The following is a 21,883-nucleotide window of genomic DNA, read 5'->3' on the forward strand; positions in this document are numbered from 1 at the left end:
GGCCCAGGTCAGACGCCCTCTGTAAAGTTTCCGCCGTTATGAGGGAACTGATGGCGTAAACCAAACTTTGAAGGAAAATGGATACTTTTGAGGGGAGAAACAAACATTGAGAAAGCACACACACACACACACACACACACACACACACACACACACACACACACACACACAGCTAAGCCAGGTCCACAGTCAACCCAACTGTTCATATATATATTCATATATATATAAGATGGCCTTGATTAGGGCATTCAGTTGCCTGTGTTGTCTCAGCTGAAAAAAAAAAAGAAGTAAAGAAAAAATAACACACCCGTATCCTTAGGGACTTTAGACAGAAAGAAAAATTTGATTAACGTGACTATATATATTGAAAATGATAATGTCAACTTTCACAAAAAAACAATGTATTTCTTCCAGCAGCAGTTTAGCATCTAATCATAAAAAGCATTACTTCGAGATATCAAAAATAATGATAGAAAACATCATCCACCAGGCCATATATAGCAAATGGTTTTTGATAAAAAGAACAAATGGAAGATTGTATGAGAAGAAATCCACCTTCCGCTCCACAATAACCGAATCTGGTTCCTGACATCTGCCACTACATCAGAAAAGGCTTCGAGTGGACCTAGTGGTGTGTGTGTGTGTGTGTGTGAGTGGAAGGAGGAGGGGGGAAGAGGATTCGCTGACCGAATGGGGTTAAGGTTAGGGGGGAGGGAGGCAGGAGGGAGGAGGGTGTGTGTGTATGTGTGTGTGTGTGTGTGTGTGTGTGTGTCTGTGTCTGTGTGTGTGTGTGTGTGTGTGTATGTGTGTGTGTGTGTGTGTGTGTGTGTGTGTGTGTGTGTGTGTGTGTGTGTGTGTGTGTGTGTGTGTGTGTGTGTGTGTGTGTGTGTGTGTGTGTGTTAATTCCTCTCTTTAACTCACCAGTTTGGTGATGAATATGGAATGATTAGTGTTCGAGTGATGCCTTGAACAACGTCGTTCATACAGTGATGTATGAACACCGTCCTACAACACTGTATGGCGTGGGTCTCACAAATCTACTGGTGGGGAGAAAGGTGATAAATTAGAACTAACGAGTAACCAAAGTTGAAACATGAACAACCCATCGAGGCAAACTTTTTCATTATTTCTTGATAAGGCCAACTGCGCCATTAGCACAGGGGAGAGTAATTAGCGCAATGATACAGGGCCTTTTCATTAATAGGCCATCAGTAGAGGACCCACAGCATTACCTGCCGTAAATAGAAGGTTATTTACTCGTATGATTATTTTATTAACTCTTTTTTATCTTTTTTTTATTTGAATTATTTTATAATGAGATATGAGACGGTTGTCGCACAGTTCTTCTCGTACGTTCGCATCACGGTACGAGTCCAGTGTCTGCCAGGAGCTGGTCAGTCTCCTTTGCAGTGATCCTGGGGTAAGGTCTTGGCGACAGTGTTAGTGGCGATGTCCACTCCCACATGTCCACTCCCACACGTCAACTCCCACACGTCGACTCCCACACTCGTAGCACAAACACACACACATGTTCTTGCAACTATGTTTAAGTAAATGAAGGTTTTTTTTTTTTCCTCTCTCTCTTCTCTGTGTGGCCCTTCCTCTCCACTGCGCGTTTACTCGGTCGAATAACCCTCATCCACGCATCAGACCAATTTCGGAGTTTGTTTAGGTCCCATTGCAAGCTGATGCAGTCACCACCACTCTTCACTTTCCTCCCCTTCCCCACCACCTTATCACCGTGGAATCATCCGCAAATAGTATGAGCCCAGTCCCTCAGGTAAGTCATCTATATAGACGCAGAACAAGAACAACAGTGGTGCCAGGATCGAACCCTGCTGCAGCACTGGTGACCTCAGTGTGGATCACCTACCTGCACTCTACGGGGAGGAAGTTCTACACTCGTGGAACCACATCTTATGGAAGAAGTGGGAAAAGAATAGTGATAGATAGATAGATAGATAGGACGATGGATAGATAGGTAATTAGACAGTGAGACAGACAGACAGATAGATAGACTGACAGACAGATAGATAGAAAGATAGACAGATAGATATGATGATAGATAGATAGATATAGATAGATAGATAGAAAAATAGATAGACAGACTGTAAGGCTCCTATGATGATGCCCCTCCCAAGCACTGTAAACTTTAGCAGTTAGGAAAGGGGGGGAGGGGTCATTCATCTATGGATAATTGCTCTCTAAAAGCCCCTATGGTCATAGATCTTGAAATATGGCCTCGTTGAGTTCAGAGTTAACCACACAGCCCCGTCTCATTTGCATCATGTCACTTGTGAATAACTACCTATTTGTAATTACCTGTTGTTACTGTAGGAGGTCGGGGTGAAGGTGGGGTTAGAGTAGTGGAGGTTCCATCTCTTGAATAGTTTATTCAAGTGTTTATTGTCGTATAGCCTTTCAAACTCTCTTTTGCTCTGTTCTGTTCACACGTACCACGTTTTCTTTTAGTGTATTCCCTTCACCCACCACACGTATACTGTAGAATTGCTTTTTTATATATCATTTTGAACGAGTACCGTATAGGGTATTCTGATATTTGCCTGCAGACTATTTGAGTCTTTAACTGTTTGTGTGTGTGTGTGTGTGTGTGTGTGTGTGTGTTTCTCTGTTTCTGTGTGTGTGTTTCTCTGTTTCTGTGTGTGTTTTTGTCTCTGTGTTTGTGCGCATTGCTTTCATGTTGGATGTGCTATATATTACTGAGTCGACTTCCTCTTCATTCTCATAAATTTCAGGAATTATCTTAAATACTTTTTGCAGCGAATTTATTTGACTTAAGTTGCTCTTGGTAATTAGAAATTGTTCCCATTAAGTTTCCGTCTTTGTTCGCTCGGTGTCTCCAACGAGTTTATGTTTACATATATTTTGTGTGTGTATATATTATATATATATATATATATATATATATATATATATATATATATATATATATATATATATATATATATATATATATATCAGTGGCGTGTGCGAGGATTGCGTGTCAACCAAAGTCATGTATTTTTTCATCATCATTTATAGCAAGGTAAAAACTTTCTACGTTTTCTCTCTTGGCCACTAAATGAATATCTAACTTTATACACAGCCAACATTCCACATGGCGGGAAGACAAGTGAATTACCTTCGTTCTCAGACACAGTCTTGACTTTTCATTTTCAATCATTTTCGTTGCCTGGGAAGAGCCCACTTTTCCTTGACACCACCGCACGGTTAGAAGACCCAGTATACAAACACTGGTCATTAGTTATGCACACATAAAAGACACGGTCCAATCAGCATTGAGTGTTACAGGCCCTCCCATAGGAACCTTTGCCAGCCAGCTTGAAGGGTGGAATAAGTCTTTCTCGTAAGAGGTGGATAGAATCTTCCTCTATCTTTCGAGAATATCAGTACGAGTTGGAGTTCGTGGTGATCCTTCCCCTCCACTGTTCTCTGAGCAATATGGATGTGAGACAGGTACTCGACTCCTTTATTATCACACGTCTTGAGGTGATGGAAGTGAATATTTGGCTCGAGTCTCAGAGGCTGAGTGTGTGTGTGTGTGTCACGGTGCACTTGTTATGGTCTGTGATATACACAGATGATGGTCTGCAGTTTATTGCGAAAGTTATAAACCACATTCATACTGGTGGCTACTAACACGGGGTATTACCATGAGACAGGGCTAGCACGTAGGAGCTAGCACCGCTTAGTAGAGAGCACGTCAGCATTCAGAAAATGGAGAGAGAGAGAGAAAGAATTCTATCAATGCTTAAAAATTCTCCCAAATGGAAAATGAAATTTTAAGGTTATTGCAAACATTAAGAAGATCATTTCTGCCACTCAGACTCACCACGCCAGTGTACTTACGAGCCCGGCTCTCACGGTTATTCGAATTGCGTTAGAGCTTTTTTTTTTTATTCAGTTCAAGAGCTCAGAGGTGGAGGCTAATATACATACACACACACACATACACACACGGTGCTGACACTTCACCGGTGCTTTGAAGGTGGATTACCGCGGGAAGTAGCGACCCGTCGGAGGATTCACTGTGTCGGGATGGGGCAAGTATGCTATCGTATCACTCCAAGTGTGAGGAGGATTCACACTCGGTGTGTATCTAGCTAGCGCCCTCCACTCACGCCTCCGTGCTCTGAGGACTCCCCTCACCGTCAAGATCTCTCAGCTTCAAGTTGTAATGATTAAAAAGTGTGTGTGTGTAGGTGTGTGCGTGGGGCTTGATTGCCTCGTCTACCTCGTCTGCAAGAATGGAGATTGTGGAGAACATATTGACGAATGAATGCTGAAGGATTTGGCCTTAATGTGCTTGGCCGACAAATTCATATAAACTGGTGAATCAGGAGGTAGGTAAATGATAAATCATTCATTGATTTTAGGATCTTAATTCAAGGGTGTATTGTTAAATCTATCCGGCCCATTTATCATTATTCATAGTTCATAAATGTGATAATTCTACATATTATCTGCAAAGTATTGATCGCCTGAAGTTTATGATATACTTTCAATAAAGTCGAATGATATACTTTCAGTAGAGTAAATATACCCTCTGCAGAGTGATATATTTCCAATACAGTGATACAGAGAGTGATATACTTGTAATAAAGGTGAATATCAGGTTGTATACCACCGTGTAATCCCCGAGCGAGAAACCAGTCACGTAAGCATAAACAAAGTCGATCGGTCAGTAAATCTCCACCAGAGGTTTATTGACCCACTTTCATCCACTCAGCGTTCAAACCCGACCACTGAACTGCATGTCTGAAATATCACGATTTAGAAATAGCAGGAATTGCCATTGGTGTAATGGTTTGACGAAGCTACCGAAAATTGCTGTCGTAGCGCGAATCCAGAAGTCGCCGGGTTCGATCCCCTAACCCTTCCGTTTTATTATTCATTTCTCGTTTTCGTTGTATAAATGTGTGTGGCAAGTTTCTTTCAGGGCGAATTGCGAGATAGATCTGGGACCGGTCTATCCAGCAGACGGCTCACACATCCCAGCACTAGTATCCCACGGTTCTATCCAGCAGACGGCTCACACATCCCAGCACTAGTATCCCACGGGGATGCACCGCGTCCAGCTTGATATGTTTGTTGATGTGGGCTCCGGGTCCCCCATCACCTGACAGGGTCATTAAGACCGTCAGCGTCAAAGGTTATGACCACCAAGACGAAAAAAAGGGTTATGTGTGTGTGTGTGTGTGTGTGTGTGAACACCAGCCACCTTCTTCAGGCGTCCAGGGGTTAGAGGCAAAGGGGGTTTAGGGGGTGTTATTTAGGGGCAAAAAGGTGCAGGGGGAGGAGGGAGGGAGGGTGGGGGTAGGGGTAATGTCAGAGGAAAATGCCCACCCGTAAGGTCCCACCTTCTAACCCACCATAGAGATGTTACTTTACCACCCTCTGCGTCTGGTCACCCACCCACCCACCCGCCCACCATAAAGCTGCTCCTTGGTACGCGTCTTTGACGGCCGCTTGTACGACGAAGGGCGAAGTACGTGTTGAGTGATGTGATACTCGGCCACATGCAGATGGCTGAGGTTCGTGTTACCATTCCGCTCAAACTCATTCTCTTTTTCCAATCCCTTCCATGCCATGCGGAGGGCTGTTGTATAATGCAGAGTAATCAGGTTTGAAATGACTGTAAATGCTGTCGCTGCCCGGCATAACGCTAATCCGTCCCTCTAATAAGTTTTCTTTTTTCCTCTCTCTCTCTCTCTCTCTCTCTCTCTCTCTCTCTCTCTCTCTCTCTCTCTCTCTCTCTCTCTCTCTCTCTCTCTCTCATCTATCTATCTGTCTATCTATATATATATATATATATATATATATATATATATATATATATATATATATATATATATATAGAGAGAGAGAGAGAGAGAGAGAGAGAGAGAGAGAGAGAGAGAGAGAGAGAGAGAGAGATACATATATATGCCTTTTCCACCGAAAAATGTATAGATAAAATGGACGAACGCTTTCCACGCTATTGTTGAAACATAAGGGATCGAGTAGTATGTTCTACGTTATACTGTTGTAGCCGCAATGTGATCCAGTCCTACTTTTTTGGTGTCACCTCCATTTTCCACGCCAACTCGTCCTTCGTAACCTGAATCGTTTCGATTTCTTTTTTCTTTGAGTTCATAAGAGTTGTTTTGAAACAAGTCTTTCTTCAAAGGTCAAATCACCTGAATAATATATTTATTCTCTTTCACCCCGCCACTATCGTAAAGTCTCCCGTTTTAAATGATTCACATAGCCACCCAGACTTCTCTCTCTCTCTCTCTCTCTCTCTCTCTCTCTCTCTCTCTCTCTCTCTCTCTCTCTCTCTCTCTCTCTCTCTCTCTCTCTCTCTCGTATATTTAGCACCCGACGTCAGAACAAAACGAGTAAATCGACGACCAAGTATATTTTTTGTCCTTTTTTTTTTACACATTCCTCCACATTTAACAGCCGGGTGTGTACCACTCTCTCTGCTACAGGCGACGGTGGTGCTGCTCCCCTTTGGCACGTCGCGCCACATGGAGCCTAGGACAATCAGACATCCCCTCCTGGCAGGTAGGTTCTCGGAGATTTCTCACGCATTGTGTTGAGCAGATTGGGGGAGTCCGCTGGCGCCCACTCCCTTCCTTCTCACTAAGCCGATCTCCTAAAAGGATATTGGTCGATTCTATGATGACTTCTCTCTATATGTCTCTCCGTCCGTCTGTCTGTCTTGCTCTCCGTATGATCACACTGCTAATCTCAAGTTCCACGGTGCTCTCCCTTCATGTAGTGAATAGAATTCACAGCTCCTTGGAACAAGCATCCTGAGTATTTCTGTCTCTTATTTTCCCTTCTGTTTGACTATATACAGATCATATTTCCATTGTAATTGTAAATCTTTTATCTTTTTTTTTTTTTTACTTATTTTCAAACCATCTCCTTCGCTAGACTATCTTAGATTAATCTAACCTTTGATTTCACTTTATGTGACATCACAAAGTTGATCATCTGTCCCTAGCCAACTATTTTTACTAATTAACATCATCGTTGATCAATTTCATGATAACTATTCATCTGTCTTTTATATGGAATGCAGTCTTTTGCCAACCAATTCCTGGTTTGTCTTGCAACGTAACCCATACATATGATTCTGTGTCCAATTAATGTCTCCTGATACCGTTGTATGATGTATGCTGCATTGCTGCATAGATCTTCGTGGGTTTTCTATATCTTCTCTTTATTCTCTTTATTTCATTCTATACCCGACACAGGTCCATATCCACATTTATGCTTTGTTCAAAACCTTTGAAGAATAGAAATTTATATGTTTCATCTCTGACAAGTAGATATGTTACCAATGGAGAGCTCTATGTTTCTATATGGAGAGCTCTATGTTTCTATATAGTAGTTAGTAGTGCTGAGGTCCAATAAGATAAGATAGCTATAAGATAGCGTTTGAAATAAGGTTCGGTCACTATGAATCTGTGGGCAGAAAACTTTCCCGAACAACGTCAACTACGATTTTCTATTTCCCTTTCCTTTTAAGAGTTACGTAACTGCGGACCTTCCGCCCACACTGGGGTATGGTCCGCGTTACATGGTTTATGCTCTCACGGGAGTTTTTTAAAAGCCACGTGTTCGAGCCATCACACGGACCTACAAGACCCCCGGTCTCTGTTTGGGTGTACAGACCCCGTCTCTGTTTGGGTGTTAACAACCTATACGGGCCATGCACATCCACCTGGGGGTCTTTCTCCCAACAGACCCGTCATGGTATGTGCTTGCTCAACGGCTTGTTTATTTACGGTAGGGCGCCCGAGCACAGGGAGTGGGCGGGAATGGAGGATTCTACCCTGGGGCGGTGTTTATACCCCCGTGCCTGACGGGGACCAAAGGGGGCGGCGGCCATCTGGAGAACGTATACACACGAGAGACTTTATCGTATCGCTGGACGTCAAACCAGACACACGTATGTCTCTCTCTCTCTCTCTCTCTCTCTCTCTCTCTCTGGGACGTGTCGTCAAGAGCCGCGTGAACATAAGCGTATACGTCTTTCGTAGTTCGTAAAAGATACGAATGTATAAAGTTAGTAATGTCTGATTTCTGTGTGTGTGTGTGTGGGGAGAGAGAGAGAGAGAGAGAGAGAGAGAGAGAGAGAGAGAGAGAGAGAGAGAGAGAGGGGGGGGGGGGGATCACAGAACCGGGAGGTCATGATGGTAAGCTAGTTAGCTAATCAGAAAAAGAGCTGAGGGACCAGGCAGGGCAGGCTGCATATTTCCACACTCAGGTCAAGCAACGTGGGTGAGGGGACACACACAGTCAGGGTGGCACATGTACTGGAAGGTCTACCTCGTCATAACTAGAGTTTGTACATAAAGGCAATTAATGATATGATTAGTTGGGTGTTAGGTGATGATTAGTTGGGCGTTAGGTGATGATTGGTTGGGTGTTAGGTGATGATTGGTTAGGTGTTAGGTGATGATTAGTTGGGCGTTAGGTGATGATTGGTTAGGTGTTAGGTGATGATTAGTTGGGTGTTAGGTAATGATTAGTTGGGCGTTAGGTGATGATTGGTTGGGTGTTAGGTGATGATTGGTTAGGTGTTAGGTGATGATTAGTTGGGCGTTAGGTGATGATTGGTTAGGTGTTAGGTGATGATTAGTTGGGTGTTAGGTAATGATTAGTTGGGCGTTAGGTGATGAATACCTACACATTGATTGAGTTACAGGAATATGGTGGTTGACATTTAGTAATATAGAAGTATGTGCGTGTGTGTGTTTGTGTGTGTATGTGTGTGTGTGTGTGTGTGTGTGTGTGTGTGTGTGTGTGTGTGTGTGTGTGTGTGCATGCGTGCGTTTGTGCTGCTAAAATCACACGTAGTACAGGGACACAAAAGCAGTATTTCGTGCACATACTATAAGACATATATATATATACATTAATGAACAGTTTATATTTTCATCTAGGCGACGCAAATGGGCAAGGCGTCCGTCTGTTTGTTTGTTTGTTTGATTGTTGGTTTGTTTTTTTGATCATGGAGAACACACTCTACTGAGCGGTGAATGATATCGACAACCTCAACCTTAGAACACAACTGATATACATCACCACGTTTGCATATTTCACCCCGGAAGGTCAAAGGTCAAGACCCCGAGGTCAGTCGCCTGATGCAAAGATAGAACAGGTGACGTGGTTTACCAAACACAATCCAAATTGCACTAAAATGATATATATATACATATATATATATATATATATATATATATATATATATATATATATATATATATATATATATATATATATATATATATATATTTTTTTTTTTATTTCTTTTTCTTTCGTACTATTCGCCATTTCCCGCATTAGCGAGGTAGCGTTAAGAACAGAGGACTAGGCCTCTGAGGGAATGTCCTCACCTGGCCCCCTTCTCTGTTCCGTCTTTTGGAAAATTAGAAAAAACAAGAGGGGAGGATTTCCAGCCCCCCGCTCCCTCCCCTTTTAGTCGCCTTCTACGACACGCAGGGAATACGTGGGAAGTATTCTTTCTCCCCTATCCCCAGGGATAATATATATATATATATATATATATATATATATATATATATATATATATATATATATATATATATATATATATATATATATATATATATATCACAGGTCAAAGGTCAGGGTTACGAGCTGTCACGTAGTTATGAAGGAGCGTGACCTTGACGGGGTAAGTAGCAATTAGCCTCTCGTGTTCCTCGTACACTTCACTTCCCTAATCCCGGTTTAGGGGAGAGTTCTTCCCTTTTTGGGTAAATAACCTCGGGGTTACCTCTCTCTCTCTCTCTCTCTCTCTCTCTCTCTCTCTCTCTCTCTCTCTCTCTCTCTCTCTCTCTCTCTCTATCTATCTGTCTATCTACATTGCCTTTATTATGTCTCTAATTCATGATGATATGCTCATGAATAGTGACGTAAGCACACACACACACACACACACACACACACACACACACACGTCTGTGACGTGTTGTGAGTTTGTCGTGACGATGAGGGAATGGGACGATGACGTGTCGTGAGCGTGTTGTGAGGACGAGGAAGCGTGATAGCGTCATACCGTTATGTTTCGACGATGAGGGGGAGTGTGATAGTGAGGTGATGTGTGTTGTGAGGTGAAGAGGTCGTGAGTCTACGAGAGGTATGAGAATGAGAGAGATGGGGAGAGACTGAGAGTAAGACGTTAAAAATGAGGACAAGAGGTAAATGAATGATGAGAGAGAGAGAGAGAGAGAGAGAGAGAGAGAGAGAGAGAGAGAGAGAGAGAGAGAGAGAGAGAGAGAGAGAGAGAGAATGGACAGACAGACAGACAGACAGAGACAGAGAGAGAGAATGGTCATGAGGTGAATGACAGATGCGAGGGTATTGAATTCAGCGATGCCAATGTGAGTGTCATGAGGCACTGGCCGTAGACCGGCACCATTAGGGAGGTTGAGGGAGGGAGTGAGTGAAGGGAGGAGGGGAGGTGGAGTAGTAGTAATGTGTCGTGAATGTTTGATAAGCTGACGCGACACACTTGGTCGCTACTTACTTACTTACTTCAGGGTCATGACATTGTGCGCGTGTTGTGCCGCAGTGTCTGGGTGGCTTACGTCGCTGTGATCACTTCGGTGATCAAGGTTGATCGTGATCACCTCGATTATCATCAAGATGGGTCGTGATCACCTCGATGATCAATACTGATCACAGATATCGGAGTGATTTTGACGCGACAACTTGCCTTGGTAATGGACAGACTTATTATTTTGTGTTACACGTCGAATGATATTCCAGGATGGAACATTAATCCTCGTGAATTGTTAAGTCTTGAAAGAACTAACTTTTTCTTTTCTGCTTAGATTCGTCGGCCTTGAAGGAAATTACACACACACACACACACACACACACACACACACACACACACACACACACACACGGCCATGTACATTAATGTACATATTCTTCACAGAGACCATGTGTTGTACAATGTACTTCATGTCATCTAGCAACATTCCAAAAGTATATAAAGTACTAGGAATTACGTAAATACTTACAAGAAATATACATATATGCATACATGTACATATATATATCTTATAATATTCCTTTGATCGTTTCACATTGAACTTCCACGCCAAACTAGAGTCGAGCCACAGGCGACCTTACGTAGACCACACAAGAACTATTCACCATGACAAAGTCATCCAAAACTCGTGGAAATACATCGCAATGAAGAAGATTTTCTCAGGTCACGTTAGTCAAATAGTTCTCGCTTCACGACCGTAAAACACCAGACACACCCCCGTGGGATGTTCTACAGCGATGGTCGTATAAGAAGCATGGAGGTTAAGAAGGGTCGAGGGTTAGCGACGACGAGGCCAAGTCACCGTTAGCGAGGGTAGGGCGCCTCACATCACACTCACACACTCACATACACACACGCGCGCGCCCCCTCCTCACCCTCACCACTGGACGGTAGGGATGCTAGCCAACGACTGAGCTGGCGACCCGGACTCCCACGCACAGGTGAACACATACTCACACACACAACACACGCACACAGACACCCTCACGCACGCGTCCAGCGCGCGCACACACACTCATACACACACAAGCACAGACACACACACACACATTCACACACACACACACGCACACATTCACACACGAGACTCGTCCAATCCAGAAACACTTACATCACCAGTGTAACATTAACATAAACCATCTTTTTTTGGTGTCTGTGTTTCTTTTTTTGTCACAAAGGGAATGCTTAAGTAGCATCCAGTGAACATTCATCTCCGGCTCATTTTAGGAGTCAGGTTTTAAACAATACCGCCACACTATCATCTTCACTACACCCTAATCACCACATCTTATCTTCACAGATATTTAACATCCCGAGAGATCAAACACCCCAAGTTGAACTTGCATCGTTTCCATCTATTTCAGCCGTTGCATTATTTCAACCTCTTGCGTACCAGAATGGTAAAATGAAGCTTTGCATTAAACAGTTAGAAAACCGTGAACAAACGAGAGTCCTGACCCATCTCAAGATGGGCAACAGTCCCGAGCTTAGATGTAGTTACACTTGTTCCATCTTGCAAGATGGGCAACGGAGCCGAGCTTTATAGATGTAGTTACACTTGGTCCATCTTCAAGATGGGCAACGGAGCCCAACTTTGGCTACAGCCACCCCTGACTCATCTCTGTCGTTCAGACTTTACACGAACTCTTTCCCTTGTTGCATGGGATTAGGTTAGGCCATGTCAGGCGAGTGGATAACTTCAGATGACTCCTTTCAGCGTTGTGAAGAGCTTATCCCTTAATATAAACGCGAAATGAAGAGTTTTCAAAACTTTTAGAAACACCCAAATCAAATTAGAGCTAACTTACTTTGGATTAACTTTTATCCATTGGTTCTCTCTGGGTCGGGAGGTTGTTTTTGTTGTTGTTGTTGTCCTGGTAGTTGCCTCGTTTCACATACGGACGAAAATCTCATTCCAAACGCCATGTAATATTCCCTCAAAGGCCCAGTCCTCTTTTCTTAACGCTACCTCGCTAATGCGGGAAATGGCGAATAGTATGGAAAGAGGGGCAAGTATGAAGTCTGTTGGGGATGAGAGAGCTTGGGAAGTGAGTCAGTTGTTGTTCGCTGATGATACAGCGCTGGTGGCTGATTCATGTGAGAAACTGCAGAAGCTGGTGACTGAGTTTGGTAAAGTGTGTGAAAGAAGAAAGTTAAGAGTAAATGTGAATAAGAGCAAGGTTATTAGGTAAAGTAGGGTTGAGGGTCAAGTCAATTGGGAGGTGAGTTTGAATGGAGAAAAACTGGAGGAAGTGAAGTGTTTTAGATATCTGGGAGTGGATCTGGCAGCGGATGGAACCATGGAAGCGGAAGTGGATCATAGGGTGGGGGAGGGGGCGAAAATTCTGGGAGCCTTGAAGAATGTGTGGAAGTCGAGAACATTATCTCGGAAAGCAAAAATGGGTATGTTTGAAGGAATAGTGGTTCCAACAATGTTGTATGGTTGCGAGGCATGGGCTATGGATAGAGTTGTGCGCAGGAGGGTGGATGTGCTGGAAATGAGATGTTTGAGGACAATGTGTGGTGTGAGGTGGTTTGATCGAGTAAGTAACGTAAGGGTAAGAGAGATGTGTGGAAATAAAAAGAGCGTGGTTGAGAGAGCAGAAGAGGGTGTTTTGAAATGGTTTGGTCACATGGAGAGAATGAGTGAGGAAAGATTGACCAAGAGGATATATGTGTCGGAGGTGGAGGGAACGAGGAGAAGAGGGAGACCAAATTGGAGGTGGAAAGATGGAGTGAAAAAGATTTTGTGTGATCGGGGCCTGAACATGCAGGAGGGTGAAAGGAGGGCAAGGAATAGAATGACTTGGAACGATGTGGTATACCGGGGTTGACGTGCTGTCAGTGGATTGAATCGGGGCATGTGAAGCGTCTGGGGTAAACCATGGAAAGCTGTGTAGGTATGTATATTTGCGTGTGTGGACGTATGTATATACATGTGTATGGGGGTGGGTTGGGCCATTTCTTTCGTCTGTTTCCTTGCGCTACCTCGCAAACGCGGGAGACAGCGACAAAGCAAAAAAAAAAAAAAAAAAAAAAAATATTTATATATATATATATATATATATATATATATATATATATATATATATATATATATATATATATATATATATATATATATATATATATATATATGTATATATATATATATATATATATATATATATATATATATAAGTCTTACAAAGGAACATAACGTGAAATACCCAAAACATGTACCACCAGGCAAGTGGAATATAGCCTCACACCTCCGTGGGAGGAAAAGCTCACGGGAGGAAGTCTGCTGGAGTGGGTGAGATGAACGAGGCTTCCTCCTCGGTTAATGAAAAATCCTGAGACTGAGCTAAAATGATCGTGGTATTGTATGTTTATGGTAAAGAAATATGGCTGTCAGAGAAGACATAGCGGATCAGGTGTGTGGAAGAGACCAAAGGCGGAACAGAAACTGTGACATGATTTCTGGCGGTTCGTGTGCAGCAGACTCTTTAATCTCTGAGCATCCCTTATCGTTGAGGATCTCAGCATGCTCTCTCTCTCTCTCTCTCTCTCTCTCTCTCTCTCTCTCTCTCTCTCTCTCTCTCTCTCTCTCTCTCTCTCTCTCATCCGCTCCCTACGCCTCTCCTCCTACTCGCTTGCGTATCAACTCTCTTCCCCTCCCGCCCATCTGTCTACTTTATGAGTACTAATCGGTCCCCGGAGGAAGGTTCCAACCCTGAGAGCTTTGTCATGTCTTGCAGAGTACGTACGACCAGCGATCTCTCTGCCATTTCCATCCTTACTCATAACGACAGACGCTTCCGCTACGATAAATTCATAAGGGCGAGAGTTATACTGTAGCATCGCTGCTCGGTCGGAACGACCCGGCCGTCCAACCCAGTTGGTGTTCACGCCGACTTAAGGTGACTGAAACAGGTTCGAACCATTTACTGGTGACGCCTTCGAAAAGACGATCGAAACTGGGGTGTGTCCACGGTGGCTGGATTTATCGAAGGAGCTTCGAAAGGAACCAATTATCTGTCGCGGCTCACATTCCCTGTGGCATTCGCCTACAACCGTGGAATACAACTTGCTAAATCCTCTTGGGAAAGATGAAGACAGTAAATACGGATCACGTACATATATAAGGAAAATAATACACAAGTCTAGTGCTTCTTGTTTGTCAATGTATACAACAGACGTCCCACAACAGGGCGATATTAAAAGGCTCAATGTCTGCAACACAGATATTGATCTGTGGTATTCAAGTCTGTGCTCCTTATAGACGCTCCAATAAAAGTATTTCTGTGGTTAGTTTAGCCATAGATTTCACCACTCCTAGATCAACAGCAGACGCTGAACTCCAATCTCCCAGCCGTGTATAATTGAGGCTTTGTATGGACTCTTGCTAAACTAATGATCGTTAGCCATCGTTACTGATTGAATCCCACATCTAAGTGACTAAGGGACTGCTAAAGTACAGAAATGACGTACATAATGCCTTATGTGCGATGCCTTACTGGCAAAGACTGTGCTTAATCAGATGAATGGATTCTTCAACTAGATATTAAATTCGTATCTTCTGAAATCCTTTATCGGGCTGACAGGCAGCGAAAAATGATCAAGAAATGTAATTCAAAATTTATGGAATGAAAATGTTGATATGACTATCGCTCATCTTTGGGTTTGTGTAGACAGGTTACCTAGATCAGTTACTGCTGGGTAATTCTGGTAACAGAAATACTATATCTTCGATGAGGCAAATAGGTTACCTAGATCAGTTCTTGCAGGGTAATTCTGGTAACAGAAATACTATATCTTCGATGAGGCAAATAGGTTACCTAGATCAGTTATTGCAGGGTAATTCTGGTAACAGAAATACTACATCTTCGATGAGGCAAATCGTTAAGCATTTTATATAGACATGTGAGAAAAGAATATTCACGTTTGTAAACACTCTACAACTTCAGACTCATGAAATTATCAAACATTGTGTGTGGACACAAAATGCCACGGGAAGATTAAAAAGAAAAAAAAACCCAGCAAACTTTTAACTCCATTTTTTTCTTCATTGACCTCAAGAATTTTTTTCTCAAACTTTTTGTAACGCCTTCCCATAACGCGTTAAAAGATGAATTGCGACCGCAAGGAGAGTGTTGAGGTCACAATTCTCTCTATAGATAAGCATATCTATGCTCTTGTTGGAGATGAACCCATCTGAGACAACCAGCTTTCCCAGATACAACTCCCAGGGCAAAGAGTGATGTATGAAGCCTATGATGGAGTGAGTGAGGATCATCTCAAATGCATCGGCTAAAGATCTGTAACGACTTCGATTGGATAATATTACACAACTGATGCAGTAAATAGACAGTAATGTTCTCCTTTATCCTACCAATCATAGGTTAAAATGATGAAATAAATCCTTTTTTTCTCTCTTTTTCTGACTACGACAGGGAAGCTTGACTCTCTCTCTCTCTCTCTCTCTCTCTCTCTCTCTCTCTCTCTCTCTCTCTCGTGTCACCCGCTCTCGCGCGCTGACCGCGTCCCTCACTCACTCTTTAATCTGCGGGAGACAGACACCCACGCCAGCCTAGCCAAACACAGCGCGAGACACCCACACTGGCCTACCTGGACTTGCTTTATCTAATCTGCCCTTTGTCATTTTGATGCAGTTTTCATATATATGAAAGAGGATATATATGGTTCTCTGGGAATATATATATATATATATATATATATATATATATATATATATATATATATATATATATATATATATATATATATATATATTTTCTTTTCTTTTAAACTATTCGCCATTTCCCGCGTTAGCGAGGTAGCATTAAGAACAGAGGACTGGGCCTTTGACTGGCCCAATTCTCTGTTCCTTCTTTTGGAAAATTAAAAAAAAAACGAGAGGGGAAGATTTCCAGCCCCCCGCTCCCTCCCCTTTTAGTCGCCTTCTACGACACGCAGGGAATACGTGGGAAGTATTCTTAATCCCCTATCCCCTATATATATATATATATGAAAACTTGCTGTTTGAAAGAAGTTATTATTGCTGTTATGGTGACTCTTATAGGAGTTTCGTTCGGTAATATAAAGCCTTATATCTTATAGGAAACTTTGACCCAGTTCTGCGGGAGGCATGAGAGAGATTGTGTTGTCCATGTCCCTCGTCTTGTATCGAAGGTCCGGGATAATAATTCAAACTAAGGGTCGATTTTTTTTTTTTTGAACAGGATATGAGCGTCTTACTTTTTATACCATGTGGTCTGTATATTTTTAAGTAATTAAGTTATTCTTTTTCTTTTTTTTTAGTGGCATCACAGCACTATCGACGCGTAAAGTGAACGTCAAATCAATCTTATTTTTTTTTTTCAAAATCTTTCTTAATTTAGGATTTTTTTTTCCTTTTATTCTAATTTCTAGTAATCCAACAAATTCTTTATGAATTTTTCTTATCTTCCACTTCTCTTCTGAGATTCTTTAACGCGTGAAACTTTCACATCAAAATTGATGAATGGCTGGAGTTTCTCTGCTCATGTTTGGGTCTGAAAGGTCGCCTTCAGGAAGGCTTAAACTTCGTAATTTTCTTGGTAAAGATGGATGGTCGCTGCAGTGTCCAGACACCTCCATCGAAAGCTGATTGGCTGGCCTCTGGGTATCGCTGATATAAGGGACGATGCAGAGATGATCATTCTTTTTCTTTCTTTTTTTCTTTCTTCATATATCCTCACACTGGAATTATCGAAGCGTTGTGAAAGTGGAAGAAGTTGTGGTGTTGGAGAGGTAGGTGTTGGCCAGCTCAGGTGCAGTAGTATAACGTATTTCATAGTTTGTGGTTTGACTCGTTTGATTGTTTGATCCGGGGCTTCACCGACACCGCTGGGTTGCGTTTTGAGTTCGGTTAGAGAGAGAGAGAGAGAGAGAGAGAGAGAGAGAGAGAGAGAGAGAGAGAGAGAGAGAGAGAGAGGTGCGCGCGCGCAGCTAGGGGTCAGTATTGTTTCAACGTCAGACTTTTCCAGAAACTTCAAAGGGCTCTACCAGTCTTTTGTTTACGTCTTTTTTTTTCCTTTTTTAATGAGTATACTTGTGAATTAATCGAATTCCCCTGTGGCAGGAAAGTTGTCTCAATCCCCGAGATATCAAAGCATGTTTTGCTGGAAATTCGGAGAAAAAGGAGAAAAAAAATTACTTTTTTTTCCCCCTCCGAGCTGTAGCCACTTTTGCTGAATTGTCAGTATTCTTAATGATTTTTGGAATCCTTTTCACGAGCATTGGAATAGATCTTTTTTTTCTTTTTTGAATCTCAACGATTCTAACAAAGTGTCAAGTGTATATGTCAATGAACTCACAAATTAAGCGGCGAAAAGAATGTGGGTAGGGAGCTGAGGTTTCGGTGCATTACAAATGACAGCTTGAGAATGGACGTGAACGAATGTGACCTTTTTTGTCTGTTTTCCTGGCGCTACCTCTCTGACGCTGGGGGTGGCGATGCTGTTTCCTGTGGGGCGGGGTGACGCCGAGAATGGATGAAAGCAAGCAAGTATGAATATGTACATGTGTATATATGCATGTGTATGTATATGTGTATATGTTGGTACGTATATGTATATGTACGTGTATGTATATATGTTTAGATGAGAGGATGGGTCTTTCTTCTTGTTTCCTGGTGTTGCCTCGCTGACGCGGGAAACGGCGATCAAGTATTATATATATATATTTTTTCTTTCTTTCATACTATTCGCCATTTCCCGCATTAGCGAGGTAGCGTTAAGAACAGAGGACTGGGCCTTTGAGGGATTATCCTCACTTGGCCCCCTTCTCTGTTCCTTCTTTTGGAAAATTAAAAAAAAAAAAAAAAATGAGAGGGGAGGATTTCCAGCCACCCGCTCCCTTCCCTTTTAGTCGCCTTCTACGACACGCAGGGAATACGTGGGAAGTATTCTTTCTCCCCTATCCCCAGGGATATATATATATATATATATATATATATATATATATATATATATATATATATATATATATATATATATATATATATATATATATATATATATATATATATATATATATATATATATATATATATATATATATATATATATATATATACTTGTTCATTTTGCATATCAGGCAGTGATCATAAAAGTGGATGTCTAATGACTCACTACTCACTCTACCACAAGAATAAGACCCAAGTTAATGTTTGGAAGTAAGTTACCTTCATCCATTCCTCACATTTATCATCATTCAACTCAGCCATCATTCACTGAACTTCCCACTATCACTCTTCAGTTCAATTCAATTTCAATCCTTTATTCATCTCGTTTTCTGTATTTCTTATCGTTCATTGCAGACGTCTGTACGTGTCCTTCGTGTTTTGTCTCCCCTGGTATGCGAGAGACCCTGGTGGTAATTTGTCGGTCTTTTACAGAAAAAAAAAACAAAAAAACTCGAACCACTGAAATCCTCCATACGACCCTTGTAGGACGTATTGCCTCTCTCAGTAGGGCTGAGTCTCCTTCTTCTTCTTCTTGCTCTAGATATCAGTTTGATTTTCCACGGCACTGCAAGTTCTAAAGCCACTTGAAATCAAAAACAGAGAGCGAGTCTCCAGGCCAGCGACAGGTAATTCAAGCGTTGTATTGCATCGAGGCGAAGCAGTCCAGGACACGCTGGAAATGTAAATCGTGCGATATATGTATCCATTTTATTTCTTTTATTTTTTCCTCTCCCACAGCTTTACCCCGGCCAGTGACTTCTTCGACTTTACTGTCGAACTTGGTGGGCCGTCTGTTTGGTTTTATCACTCGCTGAACCCTGGCTGGGCATGGCCAGCCCACTGACTTATGTCTGAGTACGGACCGAATGCTTGTTTCATTGCTGAAACTCTCGTTTATAAAGTGCTCTCTCTCTGTCTCTCTCTCTCTCTCTCTCTCTCTCTCTCTCTCTCTCTCTCTCTCTCTCTCTCTCTCTCTCTCTCTCTCTCTCTCTCTCTCTCGGTCGTCTTCCCAGGCAGAGTTGATCGCCACTGATATATGTGCACTCGGCGTTTGGTGTCTTTGAACAAGCATTGACCTCCCTGCCGAGTTCGGCCATTGAACGCTCTTTGCGTTCTGAAAGTTGGGTAACCATTCGCAGCTTGTGGTTAGGTTAGGTTAGGTTGTTCGGTCATTAGTCCTCTCAACTGTCAGGGGTCTTTAAGGTAGTTTGCCGTTGTATGTATGTGTGTATAGGGTAGATGTTCAACGACAGTAACCCAACCACTAATTAGAAACTCATATACTATGTAATCAACAGATAGCAAATTATAAGTTGTGTTTCGATATCTTTATTTTTGACCTTTGAACCCATACTATCTCGGTTTTTTTTTTTCTTTCCAAATGAAGGAACAAAGAAGGGGGCCAGGTGAGGATATTCCCTCTAAGGCCCAGTCCTCTGTTCTTAACGCTACCTCGCTAATGCGGGAAATGGCGAATAGTATGAAGAAAAAAAAAAAAAAAAAAAATATATATATATATATATATATATATATATATATATATATATATATATATATATATATATATATATATATATTACGTCTGGTTTACAAATCAAACATTAATGTCATATACAAAAACTTTTCTGCTTTATAATGTCGAAGAAAACGAATGTATCTTTGGTCGTCTTCGATCGTGACATAAATGCACATACATGCACAAATATTCGTTCGTTCAGGGAAACAGATGCTTCAGACCCAACTTATGAAGCTCTGAACCATTGATCTCACACTTAACCTGCATCCATCACAAATTTCATCTCTGTCAACCACGTAACACCCTGTAAAACTAGATTCCACTCGATTATCAAACCACTAACCCTGCAGGGAAAGCATCATGCTATATTCATTGTTTGTATTGAATCATAATCCAGAGTGGGTTTATTGCCTTGATGAACTAAATCAAGCGGGATATTTGTTTTCAAGCCCAAAATGTAATCCTGTCAAAAGTAATTCCCAAGTGTTAACTTTGTGATAATTACACCGAAAATATCGCCATTATTCGCTATATGAAAACAGAACGAATTAGTTATATTAGATTTAGTTAATAAACCCACCTTGCGGCACAGAAGGACAGATGTGTACCAGATGCTTCTAAACTTGTAACACAGAACCACAAATCGACACAGTTCCAGTCACAGACCCTCTTAATTCGCGACACAGAACCAGAGACCAGCATGGGGCCAACCCCTGACCTCGCTCGCGATATAGACTACCACAGAGCAGCAACTGATCATGAACTCGCGACACAGAGCCAGTAGGACATAGAGCCAGTAGGACCCTATCTCAGTTCGCGACCCGCTGAGCCACAGATGAGAAACCCCCCCCCCCTCCCCTCTCCCCCTTAATTCGCGACGCACAGAACCAGAGATCAGGACTATGACGCCTCTGTGCCTCAGAGGACAAAAGACTTAACCACGGATCAGAATCGTCGCCTACCTCGTCCGAGATCGCATGGAAGAGATGATTCACGGCCAGAACGACATTTCTGAACACGACAGATTATCATTATTTTCTTTTTTTTTCTTTCTTTCTTCCTCCTCCTCCTCCTCCTCCTCCTCTCTCTCTCCCCCCCCCCCCCCCCCCGAGTCGTCCACCCTTCGGTTTGAGTGACCTCTTCTTCAAGCACTCGTACGACACCCAGAGACACTCGAGCCCACTGAGGATTACTTGATGCATCGCCTCCTCCGCCTCGTGAAGTTATTGCGTGGAGTGACCGAACGTGTATCGTGTTTTCCCGCGTCGTGCAACATTCATGGAGAGAGAGAATGCGCGCGCGCGCGCGCGCGGCAGGCGATTGTAGATATGTGAGTGAATAAAGTGTTTCTTTTTTTTTTTTTTACCCCGTGCGCTCGTGTGACAGAGGTGGGTGCGCGTGAGGTACGTGTGAAAGGCTCAGTAGGGAGAGGTGACAGTGAGGGGTGCGAGAGGTGGGCGGGCGGCTAGTGAGAAATGAGAGGGGTGAAAGAAACGTCGCCGACCAGAAAACATTTTTGAAGAGGAAATGAGGTGGGAGGAGGTGTGATGCGCCAGTGCGCAGGAACCATGGGAGAGAGAGAGAGAGGGAGAGAGAGAGAGAGAGAGAGAGAGAGAGAGAGTGAGAGAGAGTGAGTGAGAGTTGCGATGGTCGTGGGGAATCACCCTGTGCAGATATTCTACCAAGAATCTTTAAACTCTTGAGCACAGGGTCGTACCGCCGTGCTCGAGGGTCGTACCGCCGTGCTCGAGGGTCGTACCGCCGTGCTCGA

General features: G+C 42.6%; 1 protein-coding gene across 3 annotated transcripts in view; it reads right to left on the reverse strand.

Annotated features, from left to right (window-relative positions):
- LOC139753807 (G-protein coupled receptor dmsr-1-like) overlaps positions 1-11,554 on the reverse strand; it is a 31,343-nt gene extending 19,789 nt beyond the window's left edge. The window contains exon 1 of one of the 3 annotated variants that reach the window (XM_071670689.1): positions 11,488-11,554. The gene's annotated coding sequence lies outside the window, so the exon portion shown is untranslated. The other 2 variants (XM_071670687.1, XM_071670688.1) reach the window with 2 other exon arrangements.
- Positions 11,555-21,883: the final 10,329 nt, after the last annotated feature.

This window comes from Panulirus ornatus, chromosome 15, assembly GCF_036320965.1.
Source record: "Panulirus ornatus isolate Po-2019 chromosome 15, ASM3632096v1, whole genome shotgun sequence".
NCBI classification, from domain to species: domain Eukaryota; kingdom Metazoa; phylum Arthropoda; class Malacostraca; order Decapoda; family Palinuridae; genus Panulirus; species Panulirus ornatus.